Source organism: Heloderma suspectum, chromosome 7, assembly GCF_057233095.1.
Source record: "Heloderma suspectum isolate Gila_16-S chromosome 7, 16-S_ref, whole genome shotgun sequence".
Classification (NCBI taxonomy): Eukaryota; Metazoa; Chordata; class Lepidosauria; order Squamata; family Helodermatidae; genus Heloderma; species Heloderma suspectum.
The window spans coordinates 117,327,072-117,343,762 of NC_139464.1; the positions used below are offsets into that span (position 1 = coordinate 117,327,072).

Genomic DNA, 16,691 nt, shown 5'->3' on the forward strand with positions numbered 1-16,691 from the left:
CTGAATAGGGAGGCACACAGGCCATCGTCTTCCAAAGTATGGTGATACGTTCTGTGTTCCTATTTAAATTGTAATAGTTTCCAAATCTGCATCTAAGCCTATACATTGGCATATGAAGATTTTATGCAAACCGCTGTTGTCTTTTGTCCCCCCACCCCTTTTTTTCCTTTGGTGATGCATCTTCTTTTTTGGCAATTAAGTAGCCACCCTACAACAGAGACACATCTTGGCTGACCTAGGTTGGATGATTCAGATTTGCTGATGTTTACCATGCTGCGGGATTAACCACTAATATAAGATTCTCTTTTTCAAAGCACACAAGGAAGACTGGGTTGTGCAAAAACTTCCTTTGTTCCTTGTTACGTTTCCTGGGTCAATTACTAATGATATTTTGAACTTATTTGATACTCCATTTGCAGCTGTGTAGAGAATCTCACCAAGGTTTTTGGTAGGCTTCCACTCCGTAGATGACTTCGGTGGCCCTGGAAGAAACGAGACCTATATGCAAAGAGTAATTAATATATAGTCCAAAACATCTGGAGGACACCAGGTTGCCTATTCCTACTTTTACCATCATATAAGGGGTGGCCAACTTGTGGCCCTCCAAATGCCTTGGCCTGCAACTCCTATCAGCCTTGGTCAGCATAGCCAGTCATGAGGGATTATGGGAGTTGTAGGCTAAAACATCTGGAGGGCCATAAGTTGTCCACCCCTGCATTATGTAGGAGATCAAATGCTGCATTAATAGAAGTAAAGCTTCCAAATCACATGAAGTACTAGTTCCCCTCTACTCAGCACTGGTTGGGCCTCATCTGGAGTACTGTGTCGAGTTCTGGGCACCACACTTTAAGAAGGATGCAGACAAGCTGGAGAGGGTTCAGAGGAGGGCAACGAAGATGATCAGGGGACTTCGCCTTGAGAAGAGAAGACTTAGGGGAGATAGGATAGCGCTCTTCAAGTACTTGAAAGTTGTCACAGAGAGGAAGGCCAGGATCTCTTCTTGATCATGTCAGAGTGCAGGACACGGAATAATGGGTCCCACACTAGAGGCATTCAAAATGAAGCTGGACAGCCATTTGTCAGGGATGCTTTGACTTAGATTCCTGCATTGAGCAGGGGGTTGGACTCGATGGTCTTACAGGCCCCTTCCAACCCTACTATTCTATGATTCTGTGAAATATTGCTACCTGGTTCTTGAATAAATTTCTGTATAACTGAGGTATGTGTCAAGTATAAGACTTCCTCTTCTGTGCTCTGCATTAGGTCTATTTTGGAAGCAGTTATTCTGGAGGTTTTAAGATCATATTTCTCAAAACCACAACCTACTGTATTCAGGGAGCTAGCCACCCACTATTGCGGGCTTATTAGTTTTTGTTACCTTTTTGATCACTTGCAGTACCACTCTCACTCAATATCCTATTTCTCTAATATGACAAGCACACTATTATGCCTTTATTCTCAGTCTTGGGATTTATATTCAGAGATTTCCTCCCCTGCTTTATAAGAGTCTGTTCATTATTTATATAAGCCCAGACTAAATATTACTGGAGACTATTAAGGTAAGCAAGAAAAAAAATCATAACTCAAAAGTTAACACAGTCATTTCATGTTAATTCCGCTCTTCATACACGTTCACCCAGACACTTCCAGAAACACCAGGTATCTGGTCAAAATTCCTGTACTACACTGACTTTTGAGTAGAAACAATTATTCCGTAAAGAAACTAGCAATGTATCTGTTTTGTCATCACATACAATACCTTCTTTAAATTACAACAATCTGTCCCTTGGCCCCTTTCAGTTGTACCAAACAACTTCCAGGAAAATAGCTGCTTTGAAAATGTATTTATTTACGTTTTCGCCCAGCCAGTCCCTTTGAATCAGAGCACGTAATGCTAAGCTTGAAAATATGCCCACGAAAAAGGCCCAACCTCAAACAGATAAAACACATCACACTCCCTGCTTTAATCTGGACTGTGAAGAGCTATGCAAATTATAAGGTTGGGTGAACGAGAAAATTGAGGACTTCTTAAACTGGTTTACCAGTCATTCATTCTTCTCAGGCATCTCTGACTAAAAAGGCCACTTATGAATTGTGAAAAACAGAGGAAATCCATCCCTTCAAAAAGATGACTAAAGGGGACACTGATTTGCATAAAATGTGTATATTCTACCTCATATGTATAGAGACAAATTTAGAATTGATTAAAATAATTTAAGACTGTGACCTGTATGCCTGCTTGTTCAGTTTATTGGACAGGACAGCCCTTCCAACAGAGGGCTCCTTCAAATGCAGGATGTTCTTCTGACAGCCCTTCAAATACAGGACTGTCCTCTGTAAAAAAGAAAAAGAAAAAAAAGAGACCATGACTACTACTACTACTACTACTACTACTATTATTATTATTATTATATTGGCATAAAGGCAATATTGGTTTGCAATGTAAGCATAACCTCAGTGATGCTTCATAGGATTGCTTTGTTCTATCAGTTAAGGGTTCTTAGGAGTTTCAAATCTCTCTTTCTTACACCTGATTTTGGAGTAGGGCATTTAGAACCTGAGGAAGGGAAGCACCGAGGCCACCAGTTAAATAAAGCAGTCTTCTGTAGTGTCTCAAAGTTAGAGAGATGTACTCTGAGACGTTCTTTTGTAGTGTCTGTATAGTAGTCTGTTTAGTACCCTAAAGAAAGATCACGGACTCAAAATGCATTGGGCTAAATGAAATATTTGCAGTGCATCTCTGAAGTTTCCTCTTTTGTGGATTTAAAATCTTACCTAAGTATATTTATTTGGAAGCAAGTGCTGCCAAGTGTCATGGGATCTCCTTCCTGGTTCTGAACCTTAATTATTCACGTTCTTGACATTTAAAAACAACTCTGTCTTCAGTAAGTAGCAGGGCACTCCTGACCTTGCACCACCATATCACGTTACAAGTAGTGTGATGCACCCACAACACCAGAGTTTTATAAAATCTGTGAAATGTTGTGGTTTTTGGAAACTGTGCTGATACCACAACCCACATGCCAAGACCTAAATAGACAGTGATTCTACACATGCTTATGTGGAAGTAGTGCCCTTTTGAAATCAGTAGGATTTACTTTTATGTAATTCATTTAGGAAAAGGTGTTAGGCTAATAGAAATAAGGAACTGAGAAAAAAATGCACATTTTGCATTTTCATGCTTTAGTCAATGTGGGAAAGTATGTACTTTTAAAAAACGCTTGAGAAAATTCCCACTTTTCCCATTCGAGTGAAAAGAAAAAACAGGTTGCAAATAAAAATGGAAGCAAGGTGAGCTGGGCTTCAAGGTGGAGTTCAGAGAATCTCGAGGAGCTTGAGCATCCCTAGGGATGTCCATCACTGGGAAATCCGTTTCTTTTTTGGCTCAGTGGAGTTCCGCAGCTTGTATGACACACTTTGCATCTGTGATCTAAGTGGTGCAAAAAAGTTTGGGGAACAGTTCACATATTTTAAAGAAGGTTCTGCGATTTGGATGAATGTCTGAGCAATATGTGCAAATTATGGCCAAATTTGCACAAATTGCACACATTTGTTTGTAATTTGCATAGTTTGCCCAAATTCAGTCATAATTTGTGGAAATTTGGCTGTAATTTGCAGAGTGCTCAGAAGTTTGTCCAAATTGCAGAACCTTCCCCCACCCAATGCAAAATTCCTGGAAAATCCACGAACTGTCCCATCTCGCTGCAGATCGAGTCGGGTGCTGTAGCAGGAACCAAAATGAAGTCCAGGGGGGATAGATCGTAGGAAAACTCAATACATTCCACCCACCAAACAGATTTCTCTGACATCCCTAAGGATCCCTGGTTCTCCCATCCCTACATGTGATGTAGGGTTTGGAGCATGTTTCAGTGGATGGCCTTTGTCAACTGTACTCTCTGGTCTGGTAGTTCAGCAGGCCATCAGAAGAGTTGTACCATTATCTGGGATGTGCTTAAGTCAGTGCAGCCAAGATGTGGGGCTGTGCTGGTGGGGCGGGGGTAAAGGAAAAGGGATGGAGAGTACAGACATGAAGTAAGTCTAGATTTATGTTTAAATGGCCTATTTTACATGGTTTTCTCCAGCAATGTTTAAACTTCTGTAGGGACCCCAAATGAGGCTTCAGTAAAGTCTTCCTCCCATCCAAACATTCTTCCTGCCTCTGTAAAGATCCTTTTTGCCCTTCATTCCTGCCAAGTGACAGCTTTCAATTATTAAAAAGAAGAAGAGGCTTCCCCATTTTCTTTTCCACAAATGCCCCCCTCCTCCCAACAATTCTGGCAGCAAAAAGGAGATAGATGACTGGGATCTGCTATTATTTTCTGCAGTCACATTGCTTGAAAAGGAAAAATCAGCTGTTCTAATCAGCTGTTCCATGGCAAAAGGAATTCATTTACACAGAGATAAGCAGAATTATATTATTGAAATGCTGCCAAATTGAGAAAGGCAAAGTTTGCTTATGCTGAATCTTGTTTGCTAGCTGTACTACATTAGCTTTGCTGTCATATGAGATTTGGGTGAAAAAAATCACCAAAAATTGCTCTACACAATAGCAATACCTGCCAAAAACATTGCTACATGCCTTTCAACCATTTTTTTCCTGTTTTTGTAGAAATGTCAATTATTTTTGTCATATGCCACAGTTCAGCGTTGAGAGGATTTCTTAAGTTTAAAATCTTTAAATGAGGTCTGTTTGATGTAAACACTCAACCAGTTTTTTTTTAATTTCCATTAAAAAAAGAGACTTATGGCACTTAATGACCAGGGATCAACAACTGATTTTCTGTTGAAGGCCACATTCCCTTATGGGTAATTTGTTCGGGGCTTCATGTTAACATTGAGAAAGACCAAAGCATCTGATGGCCAGGGCCAGACAGAGCCAGAAGTGAGTGGGTCGTCCTTTTTCTTTCTTCCACCCCCTTTTCTCTCTCTTTCTGCATCCCTTTTCTCTCTCTTTCTGCCACCCCTTTTCTCTTTCTGCCACCCCCTTTTCTCTCTCCTGATTCCTTCCCATCCAGCCAGCTGCCAGGGAAGGGACAGAATGCTCTTGCCAGAGGTCTGAATTGATCATATGCAGAGGGCTTTTGAAATTAGGCTGAGGGCTGCATATGGCCCTAGGGCTGCAGGTTTCCCACCACTGGGGACTAACAAGTGTTTTTTGTGTGGCATATTGGCATAAAGTGTTAGCTTCTGCTAGTGGTTGCATCTATACATAGGTATGTAGAGCAGGGTGGGGGAATAAACTGGGCTCAAAAAAGCCATGAGATGGAAAAGGAAGTAGGGCTATGACATTAAGTGGGAGGGAGGGGAGAATTAATTTCACAGGCAAGGATTTATCACAGTAATATCTACCCTGCTTTAGTAATTTTTTTTCACTGAATCCATGAAAACACTGAAAACCTTTAATTTTAAACTATTTTTCCCATGGGAAAGCCAAGGAGGGGTTTGGCCATTTTAAATCAATCAGTGCTTTAAGTTTCACAGTCTTTTTGTGCCGACAAATGCATGCAGGGTGGGAAAAAAACGCAAAGAGCCATGAATCCACCAGGAGGTAGAGAGACAGGCCATTCCAGGGATGAAGCCATGAAGTCCATTTTCCCTTGAACCTGCTCTCCTCGCTTCCCCGCTTCTCTTGAGAGACATGACAGCCGTTTACAGACATGCTTCAAGTTCTCATTCCAACATAGCTCCAGTCCAGATGGTTTATATCAGGGTTGGGCAGACTTTAGGCTTGTGAGATCTACTTTATTTTTTACTAGAACCCCTGAGATCGATCACCCGTAGCCTCGTGCAAAACACATACACTTAGAATGAAAGAATTCTAAGCCCAGAAGTTTATTCTGAGTACCAGGACTGGACTGGACTCACTGTCCTTCTGCAAAAAAATATCCCTATCTGGTTACTCCACACTTTCTTCATTTCAGCAATGTAATTTAGGGTGGGTGGGTCATTTTCTTGCTCCTATTGTCAACCCACTGCAAATCACCCAGATTTACTAGTAGATCCAGATTTACCTTCTGCCACCTCTAATTTACATTACATATATAAAAGATACACAGCACTTGCATATGTTTAATATGGACACAATTCCTGCCTTTACGCTCTGCTAGAAGCGTCTTTGTTAATTCCACATGGATGTGCCTGATTATTGTTTCATCAATCCACATTGTCTTCCTTCTTCCTTTTTTCTAGTATATTTTCAAAAGCAGTGCCATCATTGTAGTAAAATGTTAATGGGAGAGTAGAGTACACATTCCTCCTCCAATCAGAAGATGTCTCACTTAAACTGGCAGAGAGAATGAAGTTAGAATACTCTTGTATCATGGTGCAAGGCTTCTTTTCCTAACTTCCGCTCTGCACTCCTCTCCATTTTTCTAAGCCAGAGGTTCAAAAACCTCCAGAATCCCAGCATGCCAATGCTCCATCGGCTCTTTTGGCTGCCAGAACATCTTAATACGTTCTTATAAAAAGAACCCCACTACCTGTTCAGGGAAATCAGTCCAAAGTCTTGAGACAGTAACAGGGAAGGCCCTGTTCCTATGTGCGACGGATTTACCTTCCTTTACTGGCAGAATCCAATGTTAGGGACTTCCTTCTGGACCTAAAAAGTGGTGGGAGAGATTCAAGGTGCTGGTGTTAGCCCTTAACAACTTGAGACCCAGGAATTGGAAGGAAAGCCTCTCCCTGTACTAGCCTGCCCACACTATTCAATCTATGGCAGAAGCCTGTTTCACGATCCCACCACATTGCCTGGTGACATGAACATAAGAACAGCCATGCTGGATCAGACCAACATTCTGTTCACAGAGTGGCCAACCAGTTGCCCACGGGAAACCCATAAGCAGGACATGAGTGCAACAGCACCTTCCCGCCCATATTCCCAAGCAACTGGTGTACATAGGCATATGCCTCTGGAATGGTACTGGAGATAGCATACAGCCATCTGGACTAGTAACCATTGATAGCCTTATCCTCCAGGAATTTGACTAACCCTTTTTTTAAAGTTCCAAATTGGTGACCATCACTGCATCTTGTGGTAGCAAATTCCATAGTTTGACTATGCGCTGTGTGAAGAAGTCCTCCCTTTTATCTGTCCTGAATCTCCCACCAATCAGCTTCATGGGATGACCCTGGGTTCTAGTATTAAGGGAGAGGGAGAAAAATGTCTCCCTATCCACTGTCTCTACACCATGTGTAATTTTGGGCCTTGGCTGTGATGGCAGCAGTTTGACTTCAGAATCCTCTCCTGCGAGACGTAACGCCTGACACCAACTTTATTGAACCACCTATTTACCCAGGCATTTATAAGTGGCTAGTTGCCACTGCAGTTGATCTCACTGCTGATTTTTTGTTGTTTTAACATTCTTGTGACCTGTCCTGAGACTTTCATGAAGGGCGGGATATACATGGAAATAAATAAATAGTGATTTTTGGAAACATGCTTCATATCCTCATGTAAATGTCCTTAAACACAAGCGTTCTGATGTCACTCCTCTTATGTACTTGGGTGCCAATCCCGAAACAGGGTTCTAGATTCAAGACCCAAGTGCCTTACCCTCTGTGCCATGGTAGTCGTTTCCCCGAAGAGGGACTGGCTGGCCTGCTCTCTTCCTCTGCTTCAGCGCCACCACTGCATATGGCCAGAAGGTGATATTGCATCTACCATGTCAGCAGTGGCCAGATGACACTGGGAGTGAGCTAGTCGAGTTCCACCCAGTCCTATGAAACTGATGCTTGAGTTTCTTCCTCAGTCTGAGCAGCTCTTGGCTAACTGTCCAGTTGTCTGCTTCCTGGCTCCACTATTAGCTAATCTCCAGACCTCCACTCCAGGACACAAGCTAGTTGCTCCTCACGTACGAGGGTAGAAGAAATAAGCGATGCAGCTTTGTACGGCTTATCTAAATATGCATGTCTAGATTTGTCCTACAGCGATAACTGGAAATAGTGGGCCTTTAGCTTCAGGAAGAAGTTGTCATAGTTACAGATGTTCTTTAGGCGATATTAGGGCAATTATCCTGGAGTCTGCTGGAGATTTGTATCTGTGTATGCTGAGACACCTTCCCCTGTTTAAAAAAGATGTCTGATAGCCAAATAATATAATCCTATTCAGGCACCTTTGACACAGCCAGAAGTGCAGTGGTAACTTTTCAAGTACAGCCACTGGTCGTGACAGTCCCCATAGCTATGCCCCCAAGTCTAAAAATGCAGGCAGCTGTTGAGCTATATCTGTGCCATAGAATAGTGAACTGGTGAAGGGCAGTGTAGGGTGTTCTACTCAGCGCTGGTTAGACCTCATCTTGAGTACTATGTCCAGTTCTGGGCACCACACTTGAAGATGGATGCAGACAAGCTGGAGAGGGTTCAGAGGAGGGGAATGAAGATGATCAGGGGACTGGAAACAAAGCCCTACGAGGAGAGACTGAAAGAACTGGGCATGTTTAGCCTTGGGAAGAGAAGACTGAGGGGAGATAGGATAGTGCTCTTCAAGTACTTGAAAGGTTGTCACAGAGAAGAAGGCCAGGATCTCTTCTCAATCATCTCAGAATGCAGGACACAGAATAATGGGCTCAAGTTACAGGAAGCCAGATTCTGGCTGAACATCAGGAAAAAACTTCCTGACTGTTAGAGCAATACGACAATGGAACCCATTACCCAGGGAGGTGGTGGGCTCTCCCAAACTGGAGGCATTCAAAATGAAGCTCGACAGCCACCTCTCAGGGATGCTTTGACTTGGATTCCTGCACTGAGCAGGGGGTTGGACCATCGTCTTACAGGCCCCTTCCAACCCTGCTATTCTATGATTCTATGATTCTAGGGTTGGACTTTGCTGGAGAGACGTGAGATTGCATGAGAAATGGAAAGAGGGACACATGTCCCCAGCAGTATAAGCCCCACCAGCTCAAGGTTTTCCAGTTTATTTTCCCAGCACCACAGCTAATCAGTTAAAATCAACAACCACTCGCAGTAGTTTCATTTCCTTCAGGAGGTCTTTCGTAATGCAAATGGGTCTTAATTATCTATTCAAGATCAAGCCACCCCGGTACTTTGTATTACAATAGGGATAGCTCACAACAATATATTGTTGCTGGGAAAATCCATCTCTGTCTCCCCCCCCCCCCAGCTACTGAGAGGATGGCAGCTAAGATCAGAGAGAACAGGGAAGTCTGAGGGGGTAGCAGATGACATCATTGTCCCTGGCAATCGAAATGTCCCAGCGCTTCCACACTGTGGACTCTGGTTCCACTACACTGCTACTCTCAGGTTCCTTCTGAACACTGCATTACTATTACTTGTTTCTGACCATCAAGCACTACATCTCAAATGTGTACAGGACTGCAGATATTCCATGGTCTCAACCCATCATTGTCACTGAACACTGTCACCTTCTGTGACTTAGGTTATGAATAGGAGAGCCAATTTATTCTATCTATTCTTGGGCTGTTTGCTCTATGCTCCAAGCACTTTAAGCTAAAATATGTTGATACTGTTGGCCCCACCCCTTTTGCCTTCAACCCTGCCCACTTCTGGAATGATCCCGCTCAACTTGGCAGCTTCTTTGAAATCGAATTTGGCTCTTGGGCTGAAAGAGATTCCACACCCCTGATATAGGGGTAAATTTGGTAGAACGTTCCTCTTATTGCACGGTTTGGAACTGTAGCTCTTACGATGACGAACTGGGATAGTTTCAAAGCAGGTTTTCCCCATCCCTCTTTTAAAGGGGCCTATTCTGTCATATTAATAACAGTTGAGTTTCCCAAAGCCTGTTTCCTTCATCCTGCGGGGACCACTCAGAAAGTTGATGAAGTGCTGTAATAGTTAAGAAATCTCTGAATGAATAGCCTTTGTAGTCCATCATGATGGGGAAAGCCTTTAATTACTCCCCACCACCAAAATTGGCAATGGGAATCCCCCCCCCAAACACACACACACACACACACACACACACTGAGCATACTTTCAATTTTCTCATCAAGGTTTTGGCTAAGAGCAGCCTGCAGAGTGCTAAGGAGTGGTGTGTAAGTAACAATTGCTGTTCGCTGTGGGTATTTGGGAATGAGAGCGCCCTGGTGTTTGTGCTTTCCAGGAAGCACAAACATACCAGCTCCCTGGCCTGTTAATTAACTTGGGGACTGTATTCTTCATTTCACAAAGGATTCATTTGAAATTCCTCATTTCTCCCAGATCCATGGAGAACATATAGAAGACTATTTGTTCGCTTCTTAGGGATCGCTTCATTAGGTATTACTTCACATCTGTAATCCAAATGTTTTTGATCATCAGGAAGGCATAAACAATTTAACACATGCAGGGAAGCACATTCACAAAATAAAGCACTTTTGGCCAGGATTATTCCTTTTCTCTTATTCATTACAGTTGACAAATGAATTGCATTTAAAGAGGGGAGACTGAGATATAGTTTTGCCTCCAGCCAATCTACACATTAAGCCCTATGCGGAAATGCCAATTTAGAACAAACAAGATTTTTTTAAAAACTTTTTTAGGGAGATGCTCACTCAGTAAGGTGCTAATAGGTATGTAAAAAAAGTGGTTAGGTTTGGGGGGGGAGGGGGGAACCCAACCACAGTTGTCAGTCTGATGTTCAGGCAGATAGATTTGAAGATGCCTGAAGGATATAGTTAGAATTTTGTTTTATCTTCCGCTAAATATGCATGTATAACAGTTTAATTCATAGTTCTTCCACAAATAATTTTAACCGAAGATAATCAAAGCACAAAAATTGCATAGAGTGATTTGAACCCAGGGCTAGACATACACTAGTGCTTTTATTGGGATTGAAGTGCACTGATAACTGTTGGGGCACATTACGCATTCCATATACAGCTTTTCTAAGAATGATGGGAATTGGAGTCCAACAGATTTAAAGGGCATCAGGTTGGGAAAGGCTGAAGTACAGATTACTCTTAAGGGCGCATGGGAGCATCATCAATCAACAGGACTTGCAGCTCAAATGCCCAATCCTCTGTGTGCTTACCTAGAAGTAAGGCCCACTATGTACAGTGGGCCTCACTCTCAGGTAAGTGTGCATAGGCTTGCAGCCTGAAGAGAAACAGTGTGTGAGCTCCTTGATTTCAGCTCTTCCAGGCCCATGGGTACATAAGAAATGAAATGGGAGCTTGAATTGTAGAAATAGAATTGAAAGAAAATACTTGAAGAGAAAGGTATGCTCTCCAGATTTATCAAATAGTACTTAAAATGACAGGATGATTTGAATATGGGATTTACTGTTTGAGAAGAAGTTTACTCAGCACAGGTGGCTTTTGGATGGCCAACTTGAGGAACAGGTCAAACGTGTTCAATACTTGGGGGTGGTGTTTCATCATTCTCTTTCAAGATCTACAAATAGATCTTACACGTCTTCAGAAAGCATTAGTCTTACTGCTTTGCGATGGGTTTTTTCCCCTATACACAGCAGGGGATGGGGTCAAAGACTTCAGTGGTAAGATCTTCACTCTGCTCCTTTATCAAGCTGCTATCTTCAGGTAGTAACAGCGTACAAATCAGATTCTTACAAGCCCTTTTGTACATCTCTACATGCACTCCCAATGCAGTTACATTAATGGAGAGAGGACAGTGCCCACTGGATGTGAGGAGGATGTGGCTGTCAGCCATACTGCTTTGGATTAAGATTTATATATGTAGGATGGCAGTGGGGGCTGCTATCTTAGCTGCCTGAGGATGGTTACAGAAGGCTTGGATAAAGTGTGTGGCTCAAAAAACCCATCGCATCTTCTTTTCTTCAAATGGGATTTGATCCCCCGATAGCCCTAATAAAGCAAAGACTTTGGCATTTTTCCTTTCTGCTCATGCATGTGCAACCTGCTCACCTTGTTCTGTAAGTATTCCTTATAAAACCCTGTTTCAGGAAGCTGCTTATTTGCATAATTTGCATGTATTTAAATATCATTGGACTTTCACTTTTATCCGATTTAATGTGCCACACTCCCAAACGCTTTGGGAAAGATACAGTGGTGTTCCCCTGCCATTGAGGGTTCAACCACCACGCAGTGGAAACTGTGGAACACATTCTGTCTTTCTGCATTTTCTGTGTTGGAACTAGGCAGCAAAAGATTGCCTCGTTATTGGCTACTTTACAGGCCTATTTTAGGATAAATATCTACTGTCAGATAAAATTTCATCAGCAGTGTTGGTTGTGGCCACAGTAGCAATGAGAACAAGGAAGCAACTAACTATCTGATGTTTGAAGGTTGTTGTTTTTTTGGGGGGGTACCTTAGGGTATCTTTTTTTGTACAGTTTTGAGTTATATTTTGCGGCTATATTTTGTTTTATAACTATATCTCTTATTGCTTTTATCTCTGATCTCTTGACTGCAATAGAAAGAACTGAAAGGGTGGTATTTGTAGAGATTCTGTGCATACGTATCACACACACACATACGCATCAGAAAACTGTAGGGAAATCTTACCATGTGTTAATTTAACTGAACATTATTTTAAATGCACATTGGTGTATAAAATAAATTAGAATGTATAACCGCACTTTCACGATAACCTGGTTCGCATGATAAAAACAAGCCACCGTGGCTTATCATCGTCATTTTGTTTGTTGGCGGCTTTTCCAGGGTAAAACCATGCTTAAAGCAGCCTTCAGCAACATCAAGTAAAATACAAAAACTACAGCAACATTTCCAGGTAACTACAGTTACAAATCATAACAAACTTTAAATAATCATACAAATAGGCTAAAGATCGCACAGTAAATATACACCCCCATTCTAAAAGCGTGAAATGTCTCTTTTAAGGCCCCATTGTACCTGCCCCTTTTGTCTTCTGCCCCACCCACCACTGGAACGCGACCCATGAGAACTTCTCCAAAATGGAATCCAGACCTCAGGCTGAAATAAGTTTTAATTTTTATTTGGATGGGAGCTGTACCACTTGACCACTCCTGGTTTGGGATATTGCTCCTTGAGGATTTCTGGATGTTTCGGGGGAGTCAGCTGGATGTATAAAATTCTGGGGCACTGAATCTCCATCCTCCTTAGGCAGACGATCAGTGGAGGTATTTGGTGATGCCTCTGATGATGTTAGGGGTGAGACAAGCCCGGTCTTTCCTCAGATGTCTTCTGTTCCTTCAGTAAGTCATTCCACCTGGTGTTTTAACTATAAATGCTCATGGCGCATCCCTCTCTGCAGTGACAGATGCCAGTATCCATCCATGGCTTGTTTGCATTTGGACCGTGTCACCTACATGAAGAGATGGTAAAGGGGCAGTTCCCCTATCATAATGTGACTTCTGTCGCTGTGGGAGCTGGCGAAGTGGTGTGTGTACTCCTGATGATACTGGAAGTGATAATGCCTCCAAGGTAGTAGCTAGTGTGCTATGCAAGAGACATCCCATCAATAATTGAGCTGGAGCAAAGGGGAGACCGGTAACTGGAGTGTTTCTCAAGCTTAACAGTGCCAGATGGGGATCTTATCATCTGGTAGAGCTTTCTTTAGCATATTTTTCACGGTCTGGACCATGCGCTCAGCTAGTCCATTGGACTGAGGATACGTTGGGCTTGAGTGTGTCATAATGATACCCCATTTTCTAGCAAACTGATGCACACTGTTGCTGACAAATGGGACATAATCAGAAACGATCTCACTGGGTATGCCATGATGAGCAAAAACTGCTTTAGTCTTTGCCACAACAGCGGCAGCTGATTTGTCTGCAAGCTGAAGAACTTCTGGATACTTAAAGTAATAATCTGTTATCAGAAAGTATGAGCATCCTTTGAGTTCGAAAATATCAGCTGCAACTTTCAGTGAAGGGAGAGTAGGGATCTCATGCTGCAGCATTGGCTCTCGCTGACTGGTTGGCAGCAGGGACTGACATTGTGGGCGACTGCCTACCCACTGCTCTATGTGGGTGCTCATGTTAGACCAGTACATAAGACTTTTGGCTCCGGCTGTGGTCATTTGAACTCCTTGATCAGGTAGGTGCAGCAGCTTTAGCATGTCATTTCGTGCACCTTGAGGGATGATAACTTTTGGTCTGATCATCAGCAATTCATTTTCAATTTGAATTTGATCTTTCAAAGGTATGCCATTAGTTCTGGCTTCAGTTGCTTCCATCTCTGGGACCATCCATTCAGTTGTTGTGCTTTAAGTCTCTGAAGGACGGGGTCCTGATGGGGTCTAACTGGACTAGCACTGGAACTCCAAACACATATTGGTGAAACCTGTTCATGGCAATCACAATGGCCAGACGTTCTTCCTCAATCGGTGTGTAGTTTTGTTCTGCCTTGGTTAGGTCTCGAGAAGCATAGGCCTTCAGGTTGTCTATAGCTTGTTGATGAGGCAGGTCCCATGCCCAGGCTGCATCTTTCTGTAGAAGACCTCTTATGGGTGCTGTCAGGGCTGACTCATTAGGAATATACTGGGACACATACTGTATAGTACCCAAAAGTCTTTGGACACCTATTTTATTTGTTGGTGGTGGCATCTGGCTTGAACTTTGTTATTGTCTGGTTGAACACCATCTTTTGAGATGATATGCCCCATGTATCTGACCTCATCAACCAAGACCAGTATCTTGGTTAAATTTGACACCTTTCTGGCATGCCCTGTCTAGAACTTGTTTTAGGTTGGTCTCATGCTCTTCCTTCATTGTAGCAACTATAATCATATCATGTGCAATTATGTGCATGCCTGGAGTGTTACAAAATCTCTCGTGATTGTTTTGCTGAAAGACCTCACTAGCCGATTTTATACCAAAGGGTTGAAATGGTAACGTCCCCAAGGAGTGTTGAACATACACAACTCGGCCAATTCTTTGTCCGGCTTGATCTGCCAGTAGCCATCTTTTTCATCCAGAATAGTAAAAATTGTTTGCTTGCTAGATTTCGCTGCACATCTTCTATGGTAGGGATAGGTCGCCTTTTGTTGACCTTATTTAAGTCTTTGGGGTCAAGGCAAAAGTGCAAAGTTTTTCTGGGTAATGACAAGGCTGTTGACCCAAGGTATAGGTTTGGTCACTTGAGAAATGACTCCAATCCTGGCCAAACAGGAAATGGCTCCAATCCTGACCTTGCACCACTGTATCACGTTACAAGTATTAGTGCTATGCACCCACAATACCAGATTTTTATAAAATCTGTGAAATGTTGTGGTTTTCGGAAACTGTACTGATACAACAATCCACATGCCAACCCTAACTAGAAAAGACAATGATTCTACACATGCTTATGTGGAAGTAGTGCCCTTTTCAAATCAGTAGGATTTACCTTTATGTAATTCATTTAGGAAAAGGTGTTAGGCTAATAGAAATAAGGAACTGAGGAAAAAATGCACGTCTTATATAAATATGCGCATTTTCGTGCTTTAGTCAATGTGGGAAAGTATGCACTTTTGAAAAACGCTCAAGAAAATGCCCACTTTTCCCATTCGAGTGAAAAGAAAAACCAGGTTGCAAATAAAAATGGAAGCAGGGTGAGTTGGGCTTCGAAGTGGAGTTTGAAGAATCTTGAGGAGCTTGAGCATCCCTAGGGATGTCCGTCGCTGGGAAATCCATTTCTTTTTTGGTTTGCTGCACATCTTCTATGGTAGGGATAGGTTGCCTTTTGATGACCTTATTTAAGTCTTTGGGGTCAAAGCAAAGGCAAAATGTGCCATCTTTTTTCTGGGTAATGACAAGGCTTTTGACCCAAGGTGTAGGTTTGGTCGCTTGAGAAATTACTCCAATCCTGGCCAAACAGCCCAAGGTTTCTTTGAGAGGAGGTAGTGTAGCATATGGGATCTTGTGGCACCTGTGAACCACTGGAGGTATCGCTGGATCCACATAAATATGGTGGGTGCCAGGAAATAGGCCAAGCCCCTCAAAAACGTCGGAATAAGAACTCAGAAGACCATCTTTGGAAGTCAAGGGAGCGTTGGAAGTTATTCCATGCACTTACTTAATGAGATCTAGGCCAATACAGGCTGGCCTACCCAGCAGAGGTGGTTCATCATCCCCTGTGATGTAGAAAGTCAAATTAGCTTCACATGAGATGGTTGTACACTGAGCTGTAATTGTACTGTTGGGTTTGATTCTGGTCCCTCCAAAAGTGACTAGAATCACATCTGCTGGTGTTCTCATCACACTCTCTGCTCTGGCAAGGATGAGACTGTGCCTTCAGGGATGGTGTTTGCTTCTACCCTGCTGTCTGGTTTGCAAACTCCAGCTACATTAATTTCAGTGAAGCATGGCTGTGAGTTGCTTTCGGTACCTTTGGATGCATTTAGCATGCCCACAAACAAGGTTTCCCGACATTTTTCCTCTTGGGATAAAGGGAGCTTGCTTCTGCACATATTTGCAAAATGATTTCTGCCATTTCAGTTATGGCAAGTAGCTGGGAAAGCAGGGCAAGCTGTGTGTGAAACCTTGCCTCCTGCAGATTTGGCCCTGTGCAGCAGATGCATTGCCTCTAGGGGCTGCTGGGTGTGCAAAGGGCTTTGCTGCTTTGTGCGGTAGACTGAGTACACACAGGCATAGCAGCTTCAGTAGCCATTGCAAGTGCTGATGCATGTGTAAGTGCTTGAGCTCTGCAGATGTCTGTTCCTTGAGCAAGAGTGAGATCAGGGTGCTGTAGGTGCTTTTCCTTTAGTTTGCAATCAGGGATACTAAACACAATTTTGTCCCTTATCATAATATCCCCGGCAGCTCCAATTGCTATTTTATAGTCTTCTGG

At 42.8% G+C, this 16,691-nt stretch overlaps 1 protein-coding gene across 3 annotated transcripts in view; it reads left to right on the top strand.

Moving 5' to 3' along the window:
- SEMA3E (semaphorin 3E) overlaps window positions 1-16,691 on the top strand; it is a 252,483-nt gene that overhangs the window by 26,620 nt on the left and 209,172 nt on the right. The window contains exon 1 of one of the 3 annotated variants that reach the window (XM_084811195.1): window positions 11,388-11,851. The exons of 1 other annotated variant lie outside the window; for it this stretch is intronic. The gene's annotated coding sequence lies outside the window, so the exon portion shown is untranslated. Of the gene's footprint in view, window positions 1-11,387; window positions 11,852-12,824; window positions 13,959-16,691 lie in introns of those variants that run through there. One more of the 3 variants, XM_084811196.1, reaches the window with a different exon arrangement.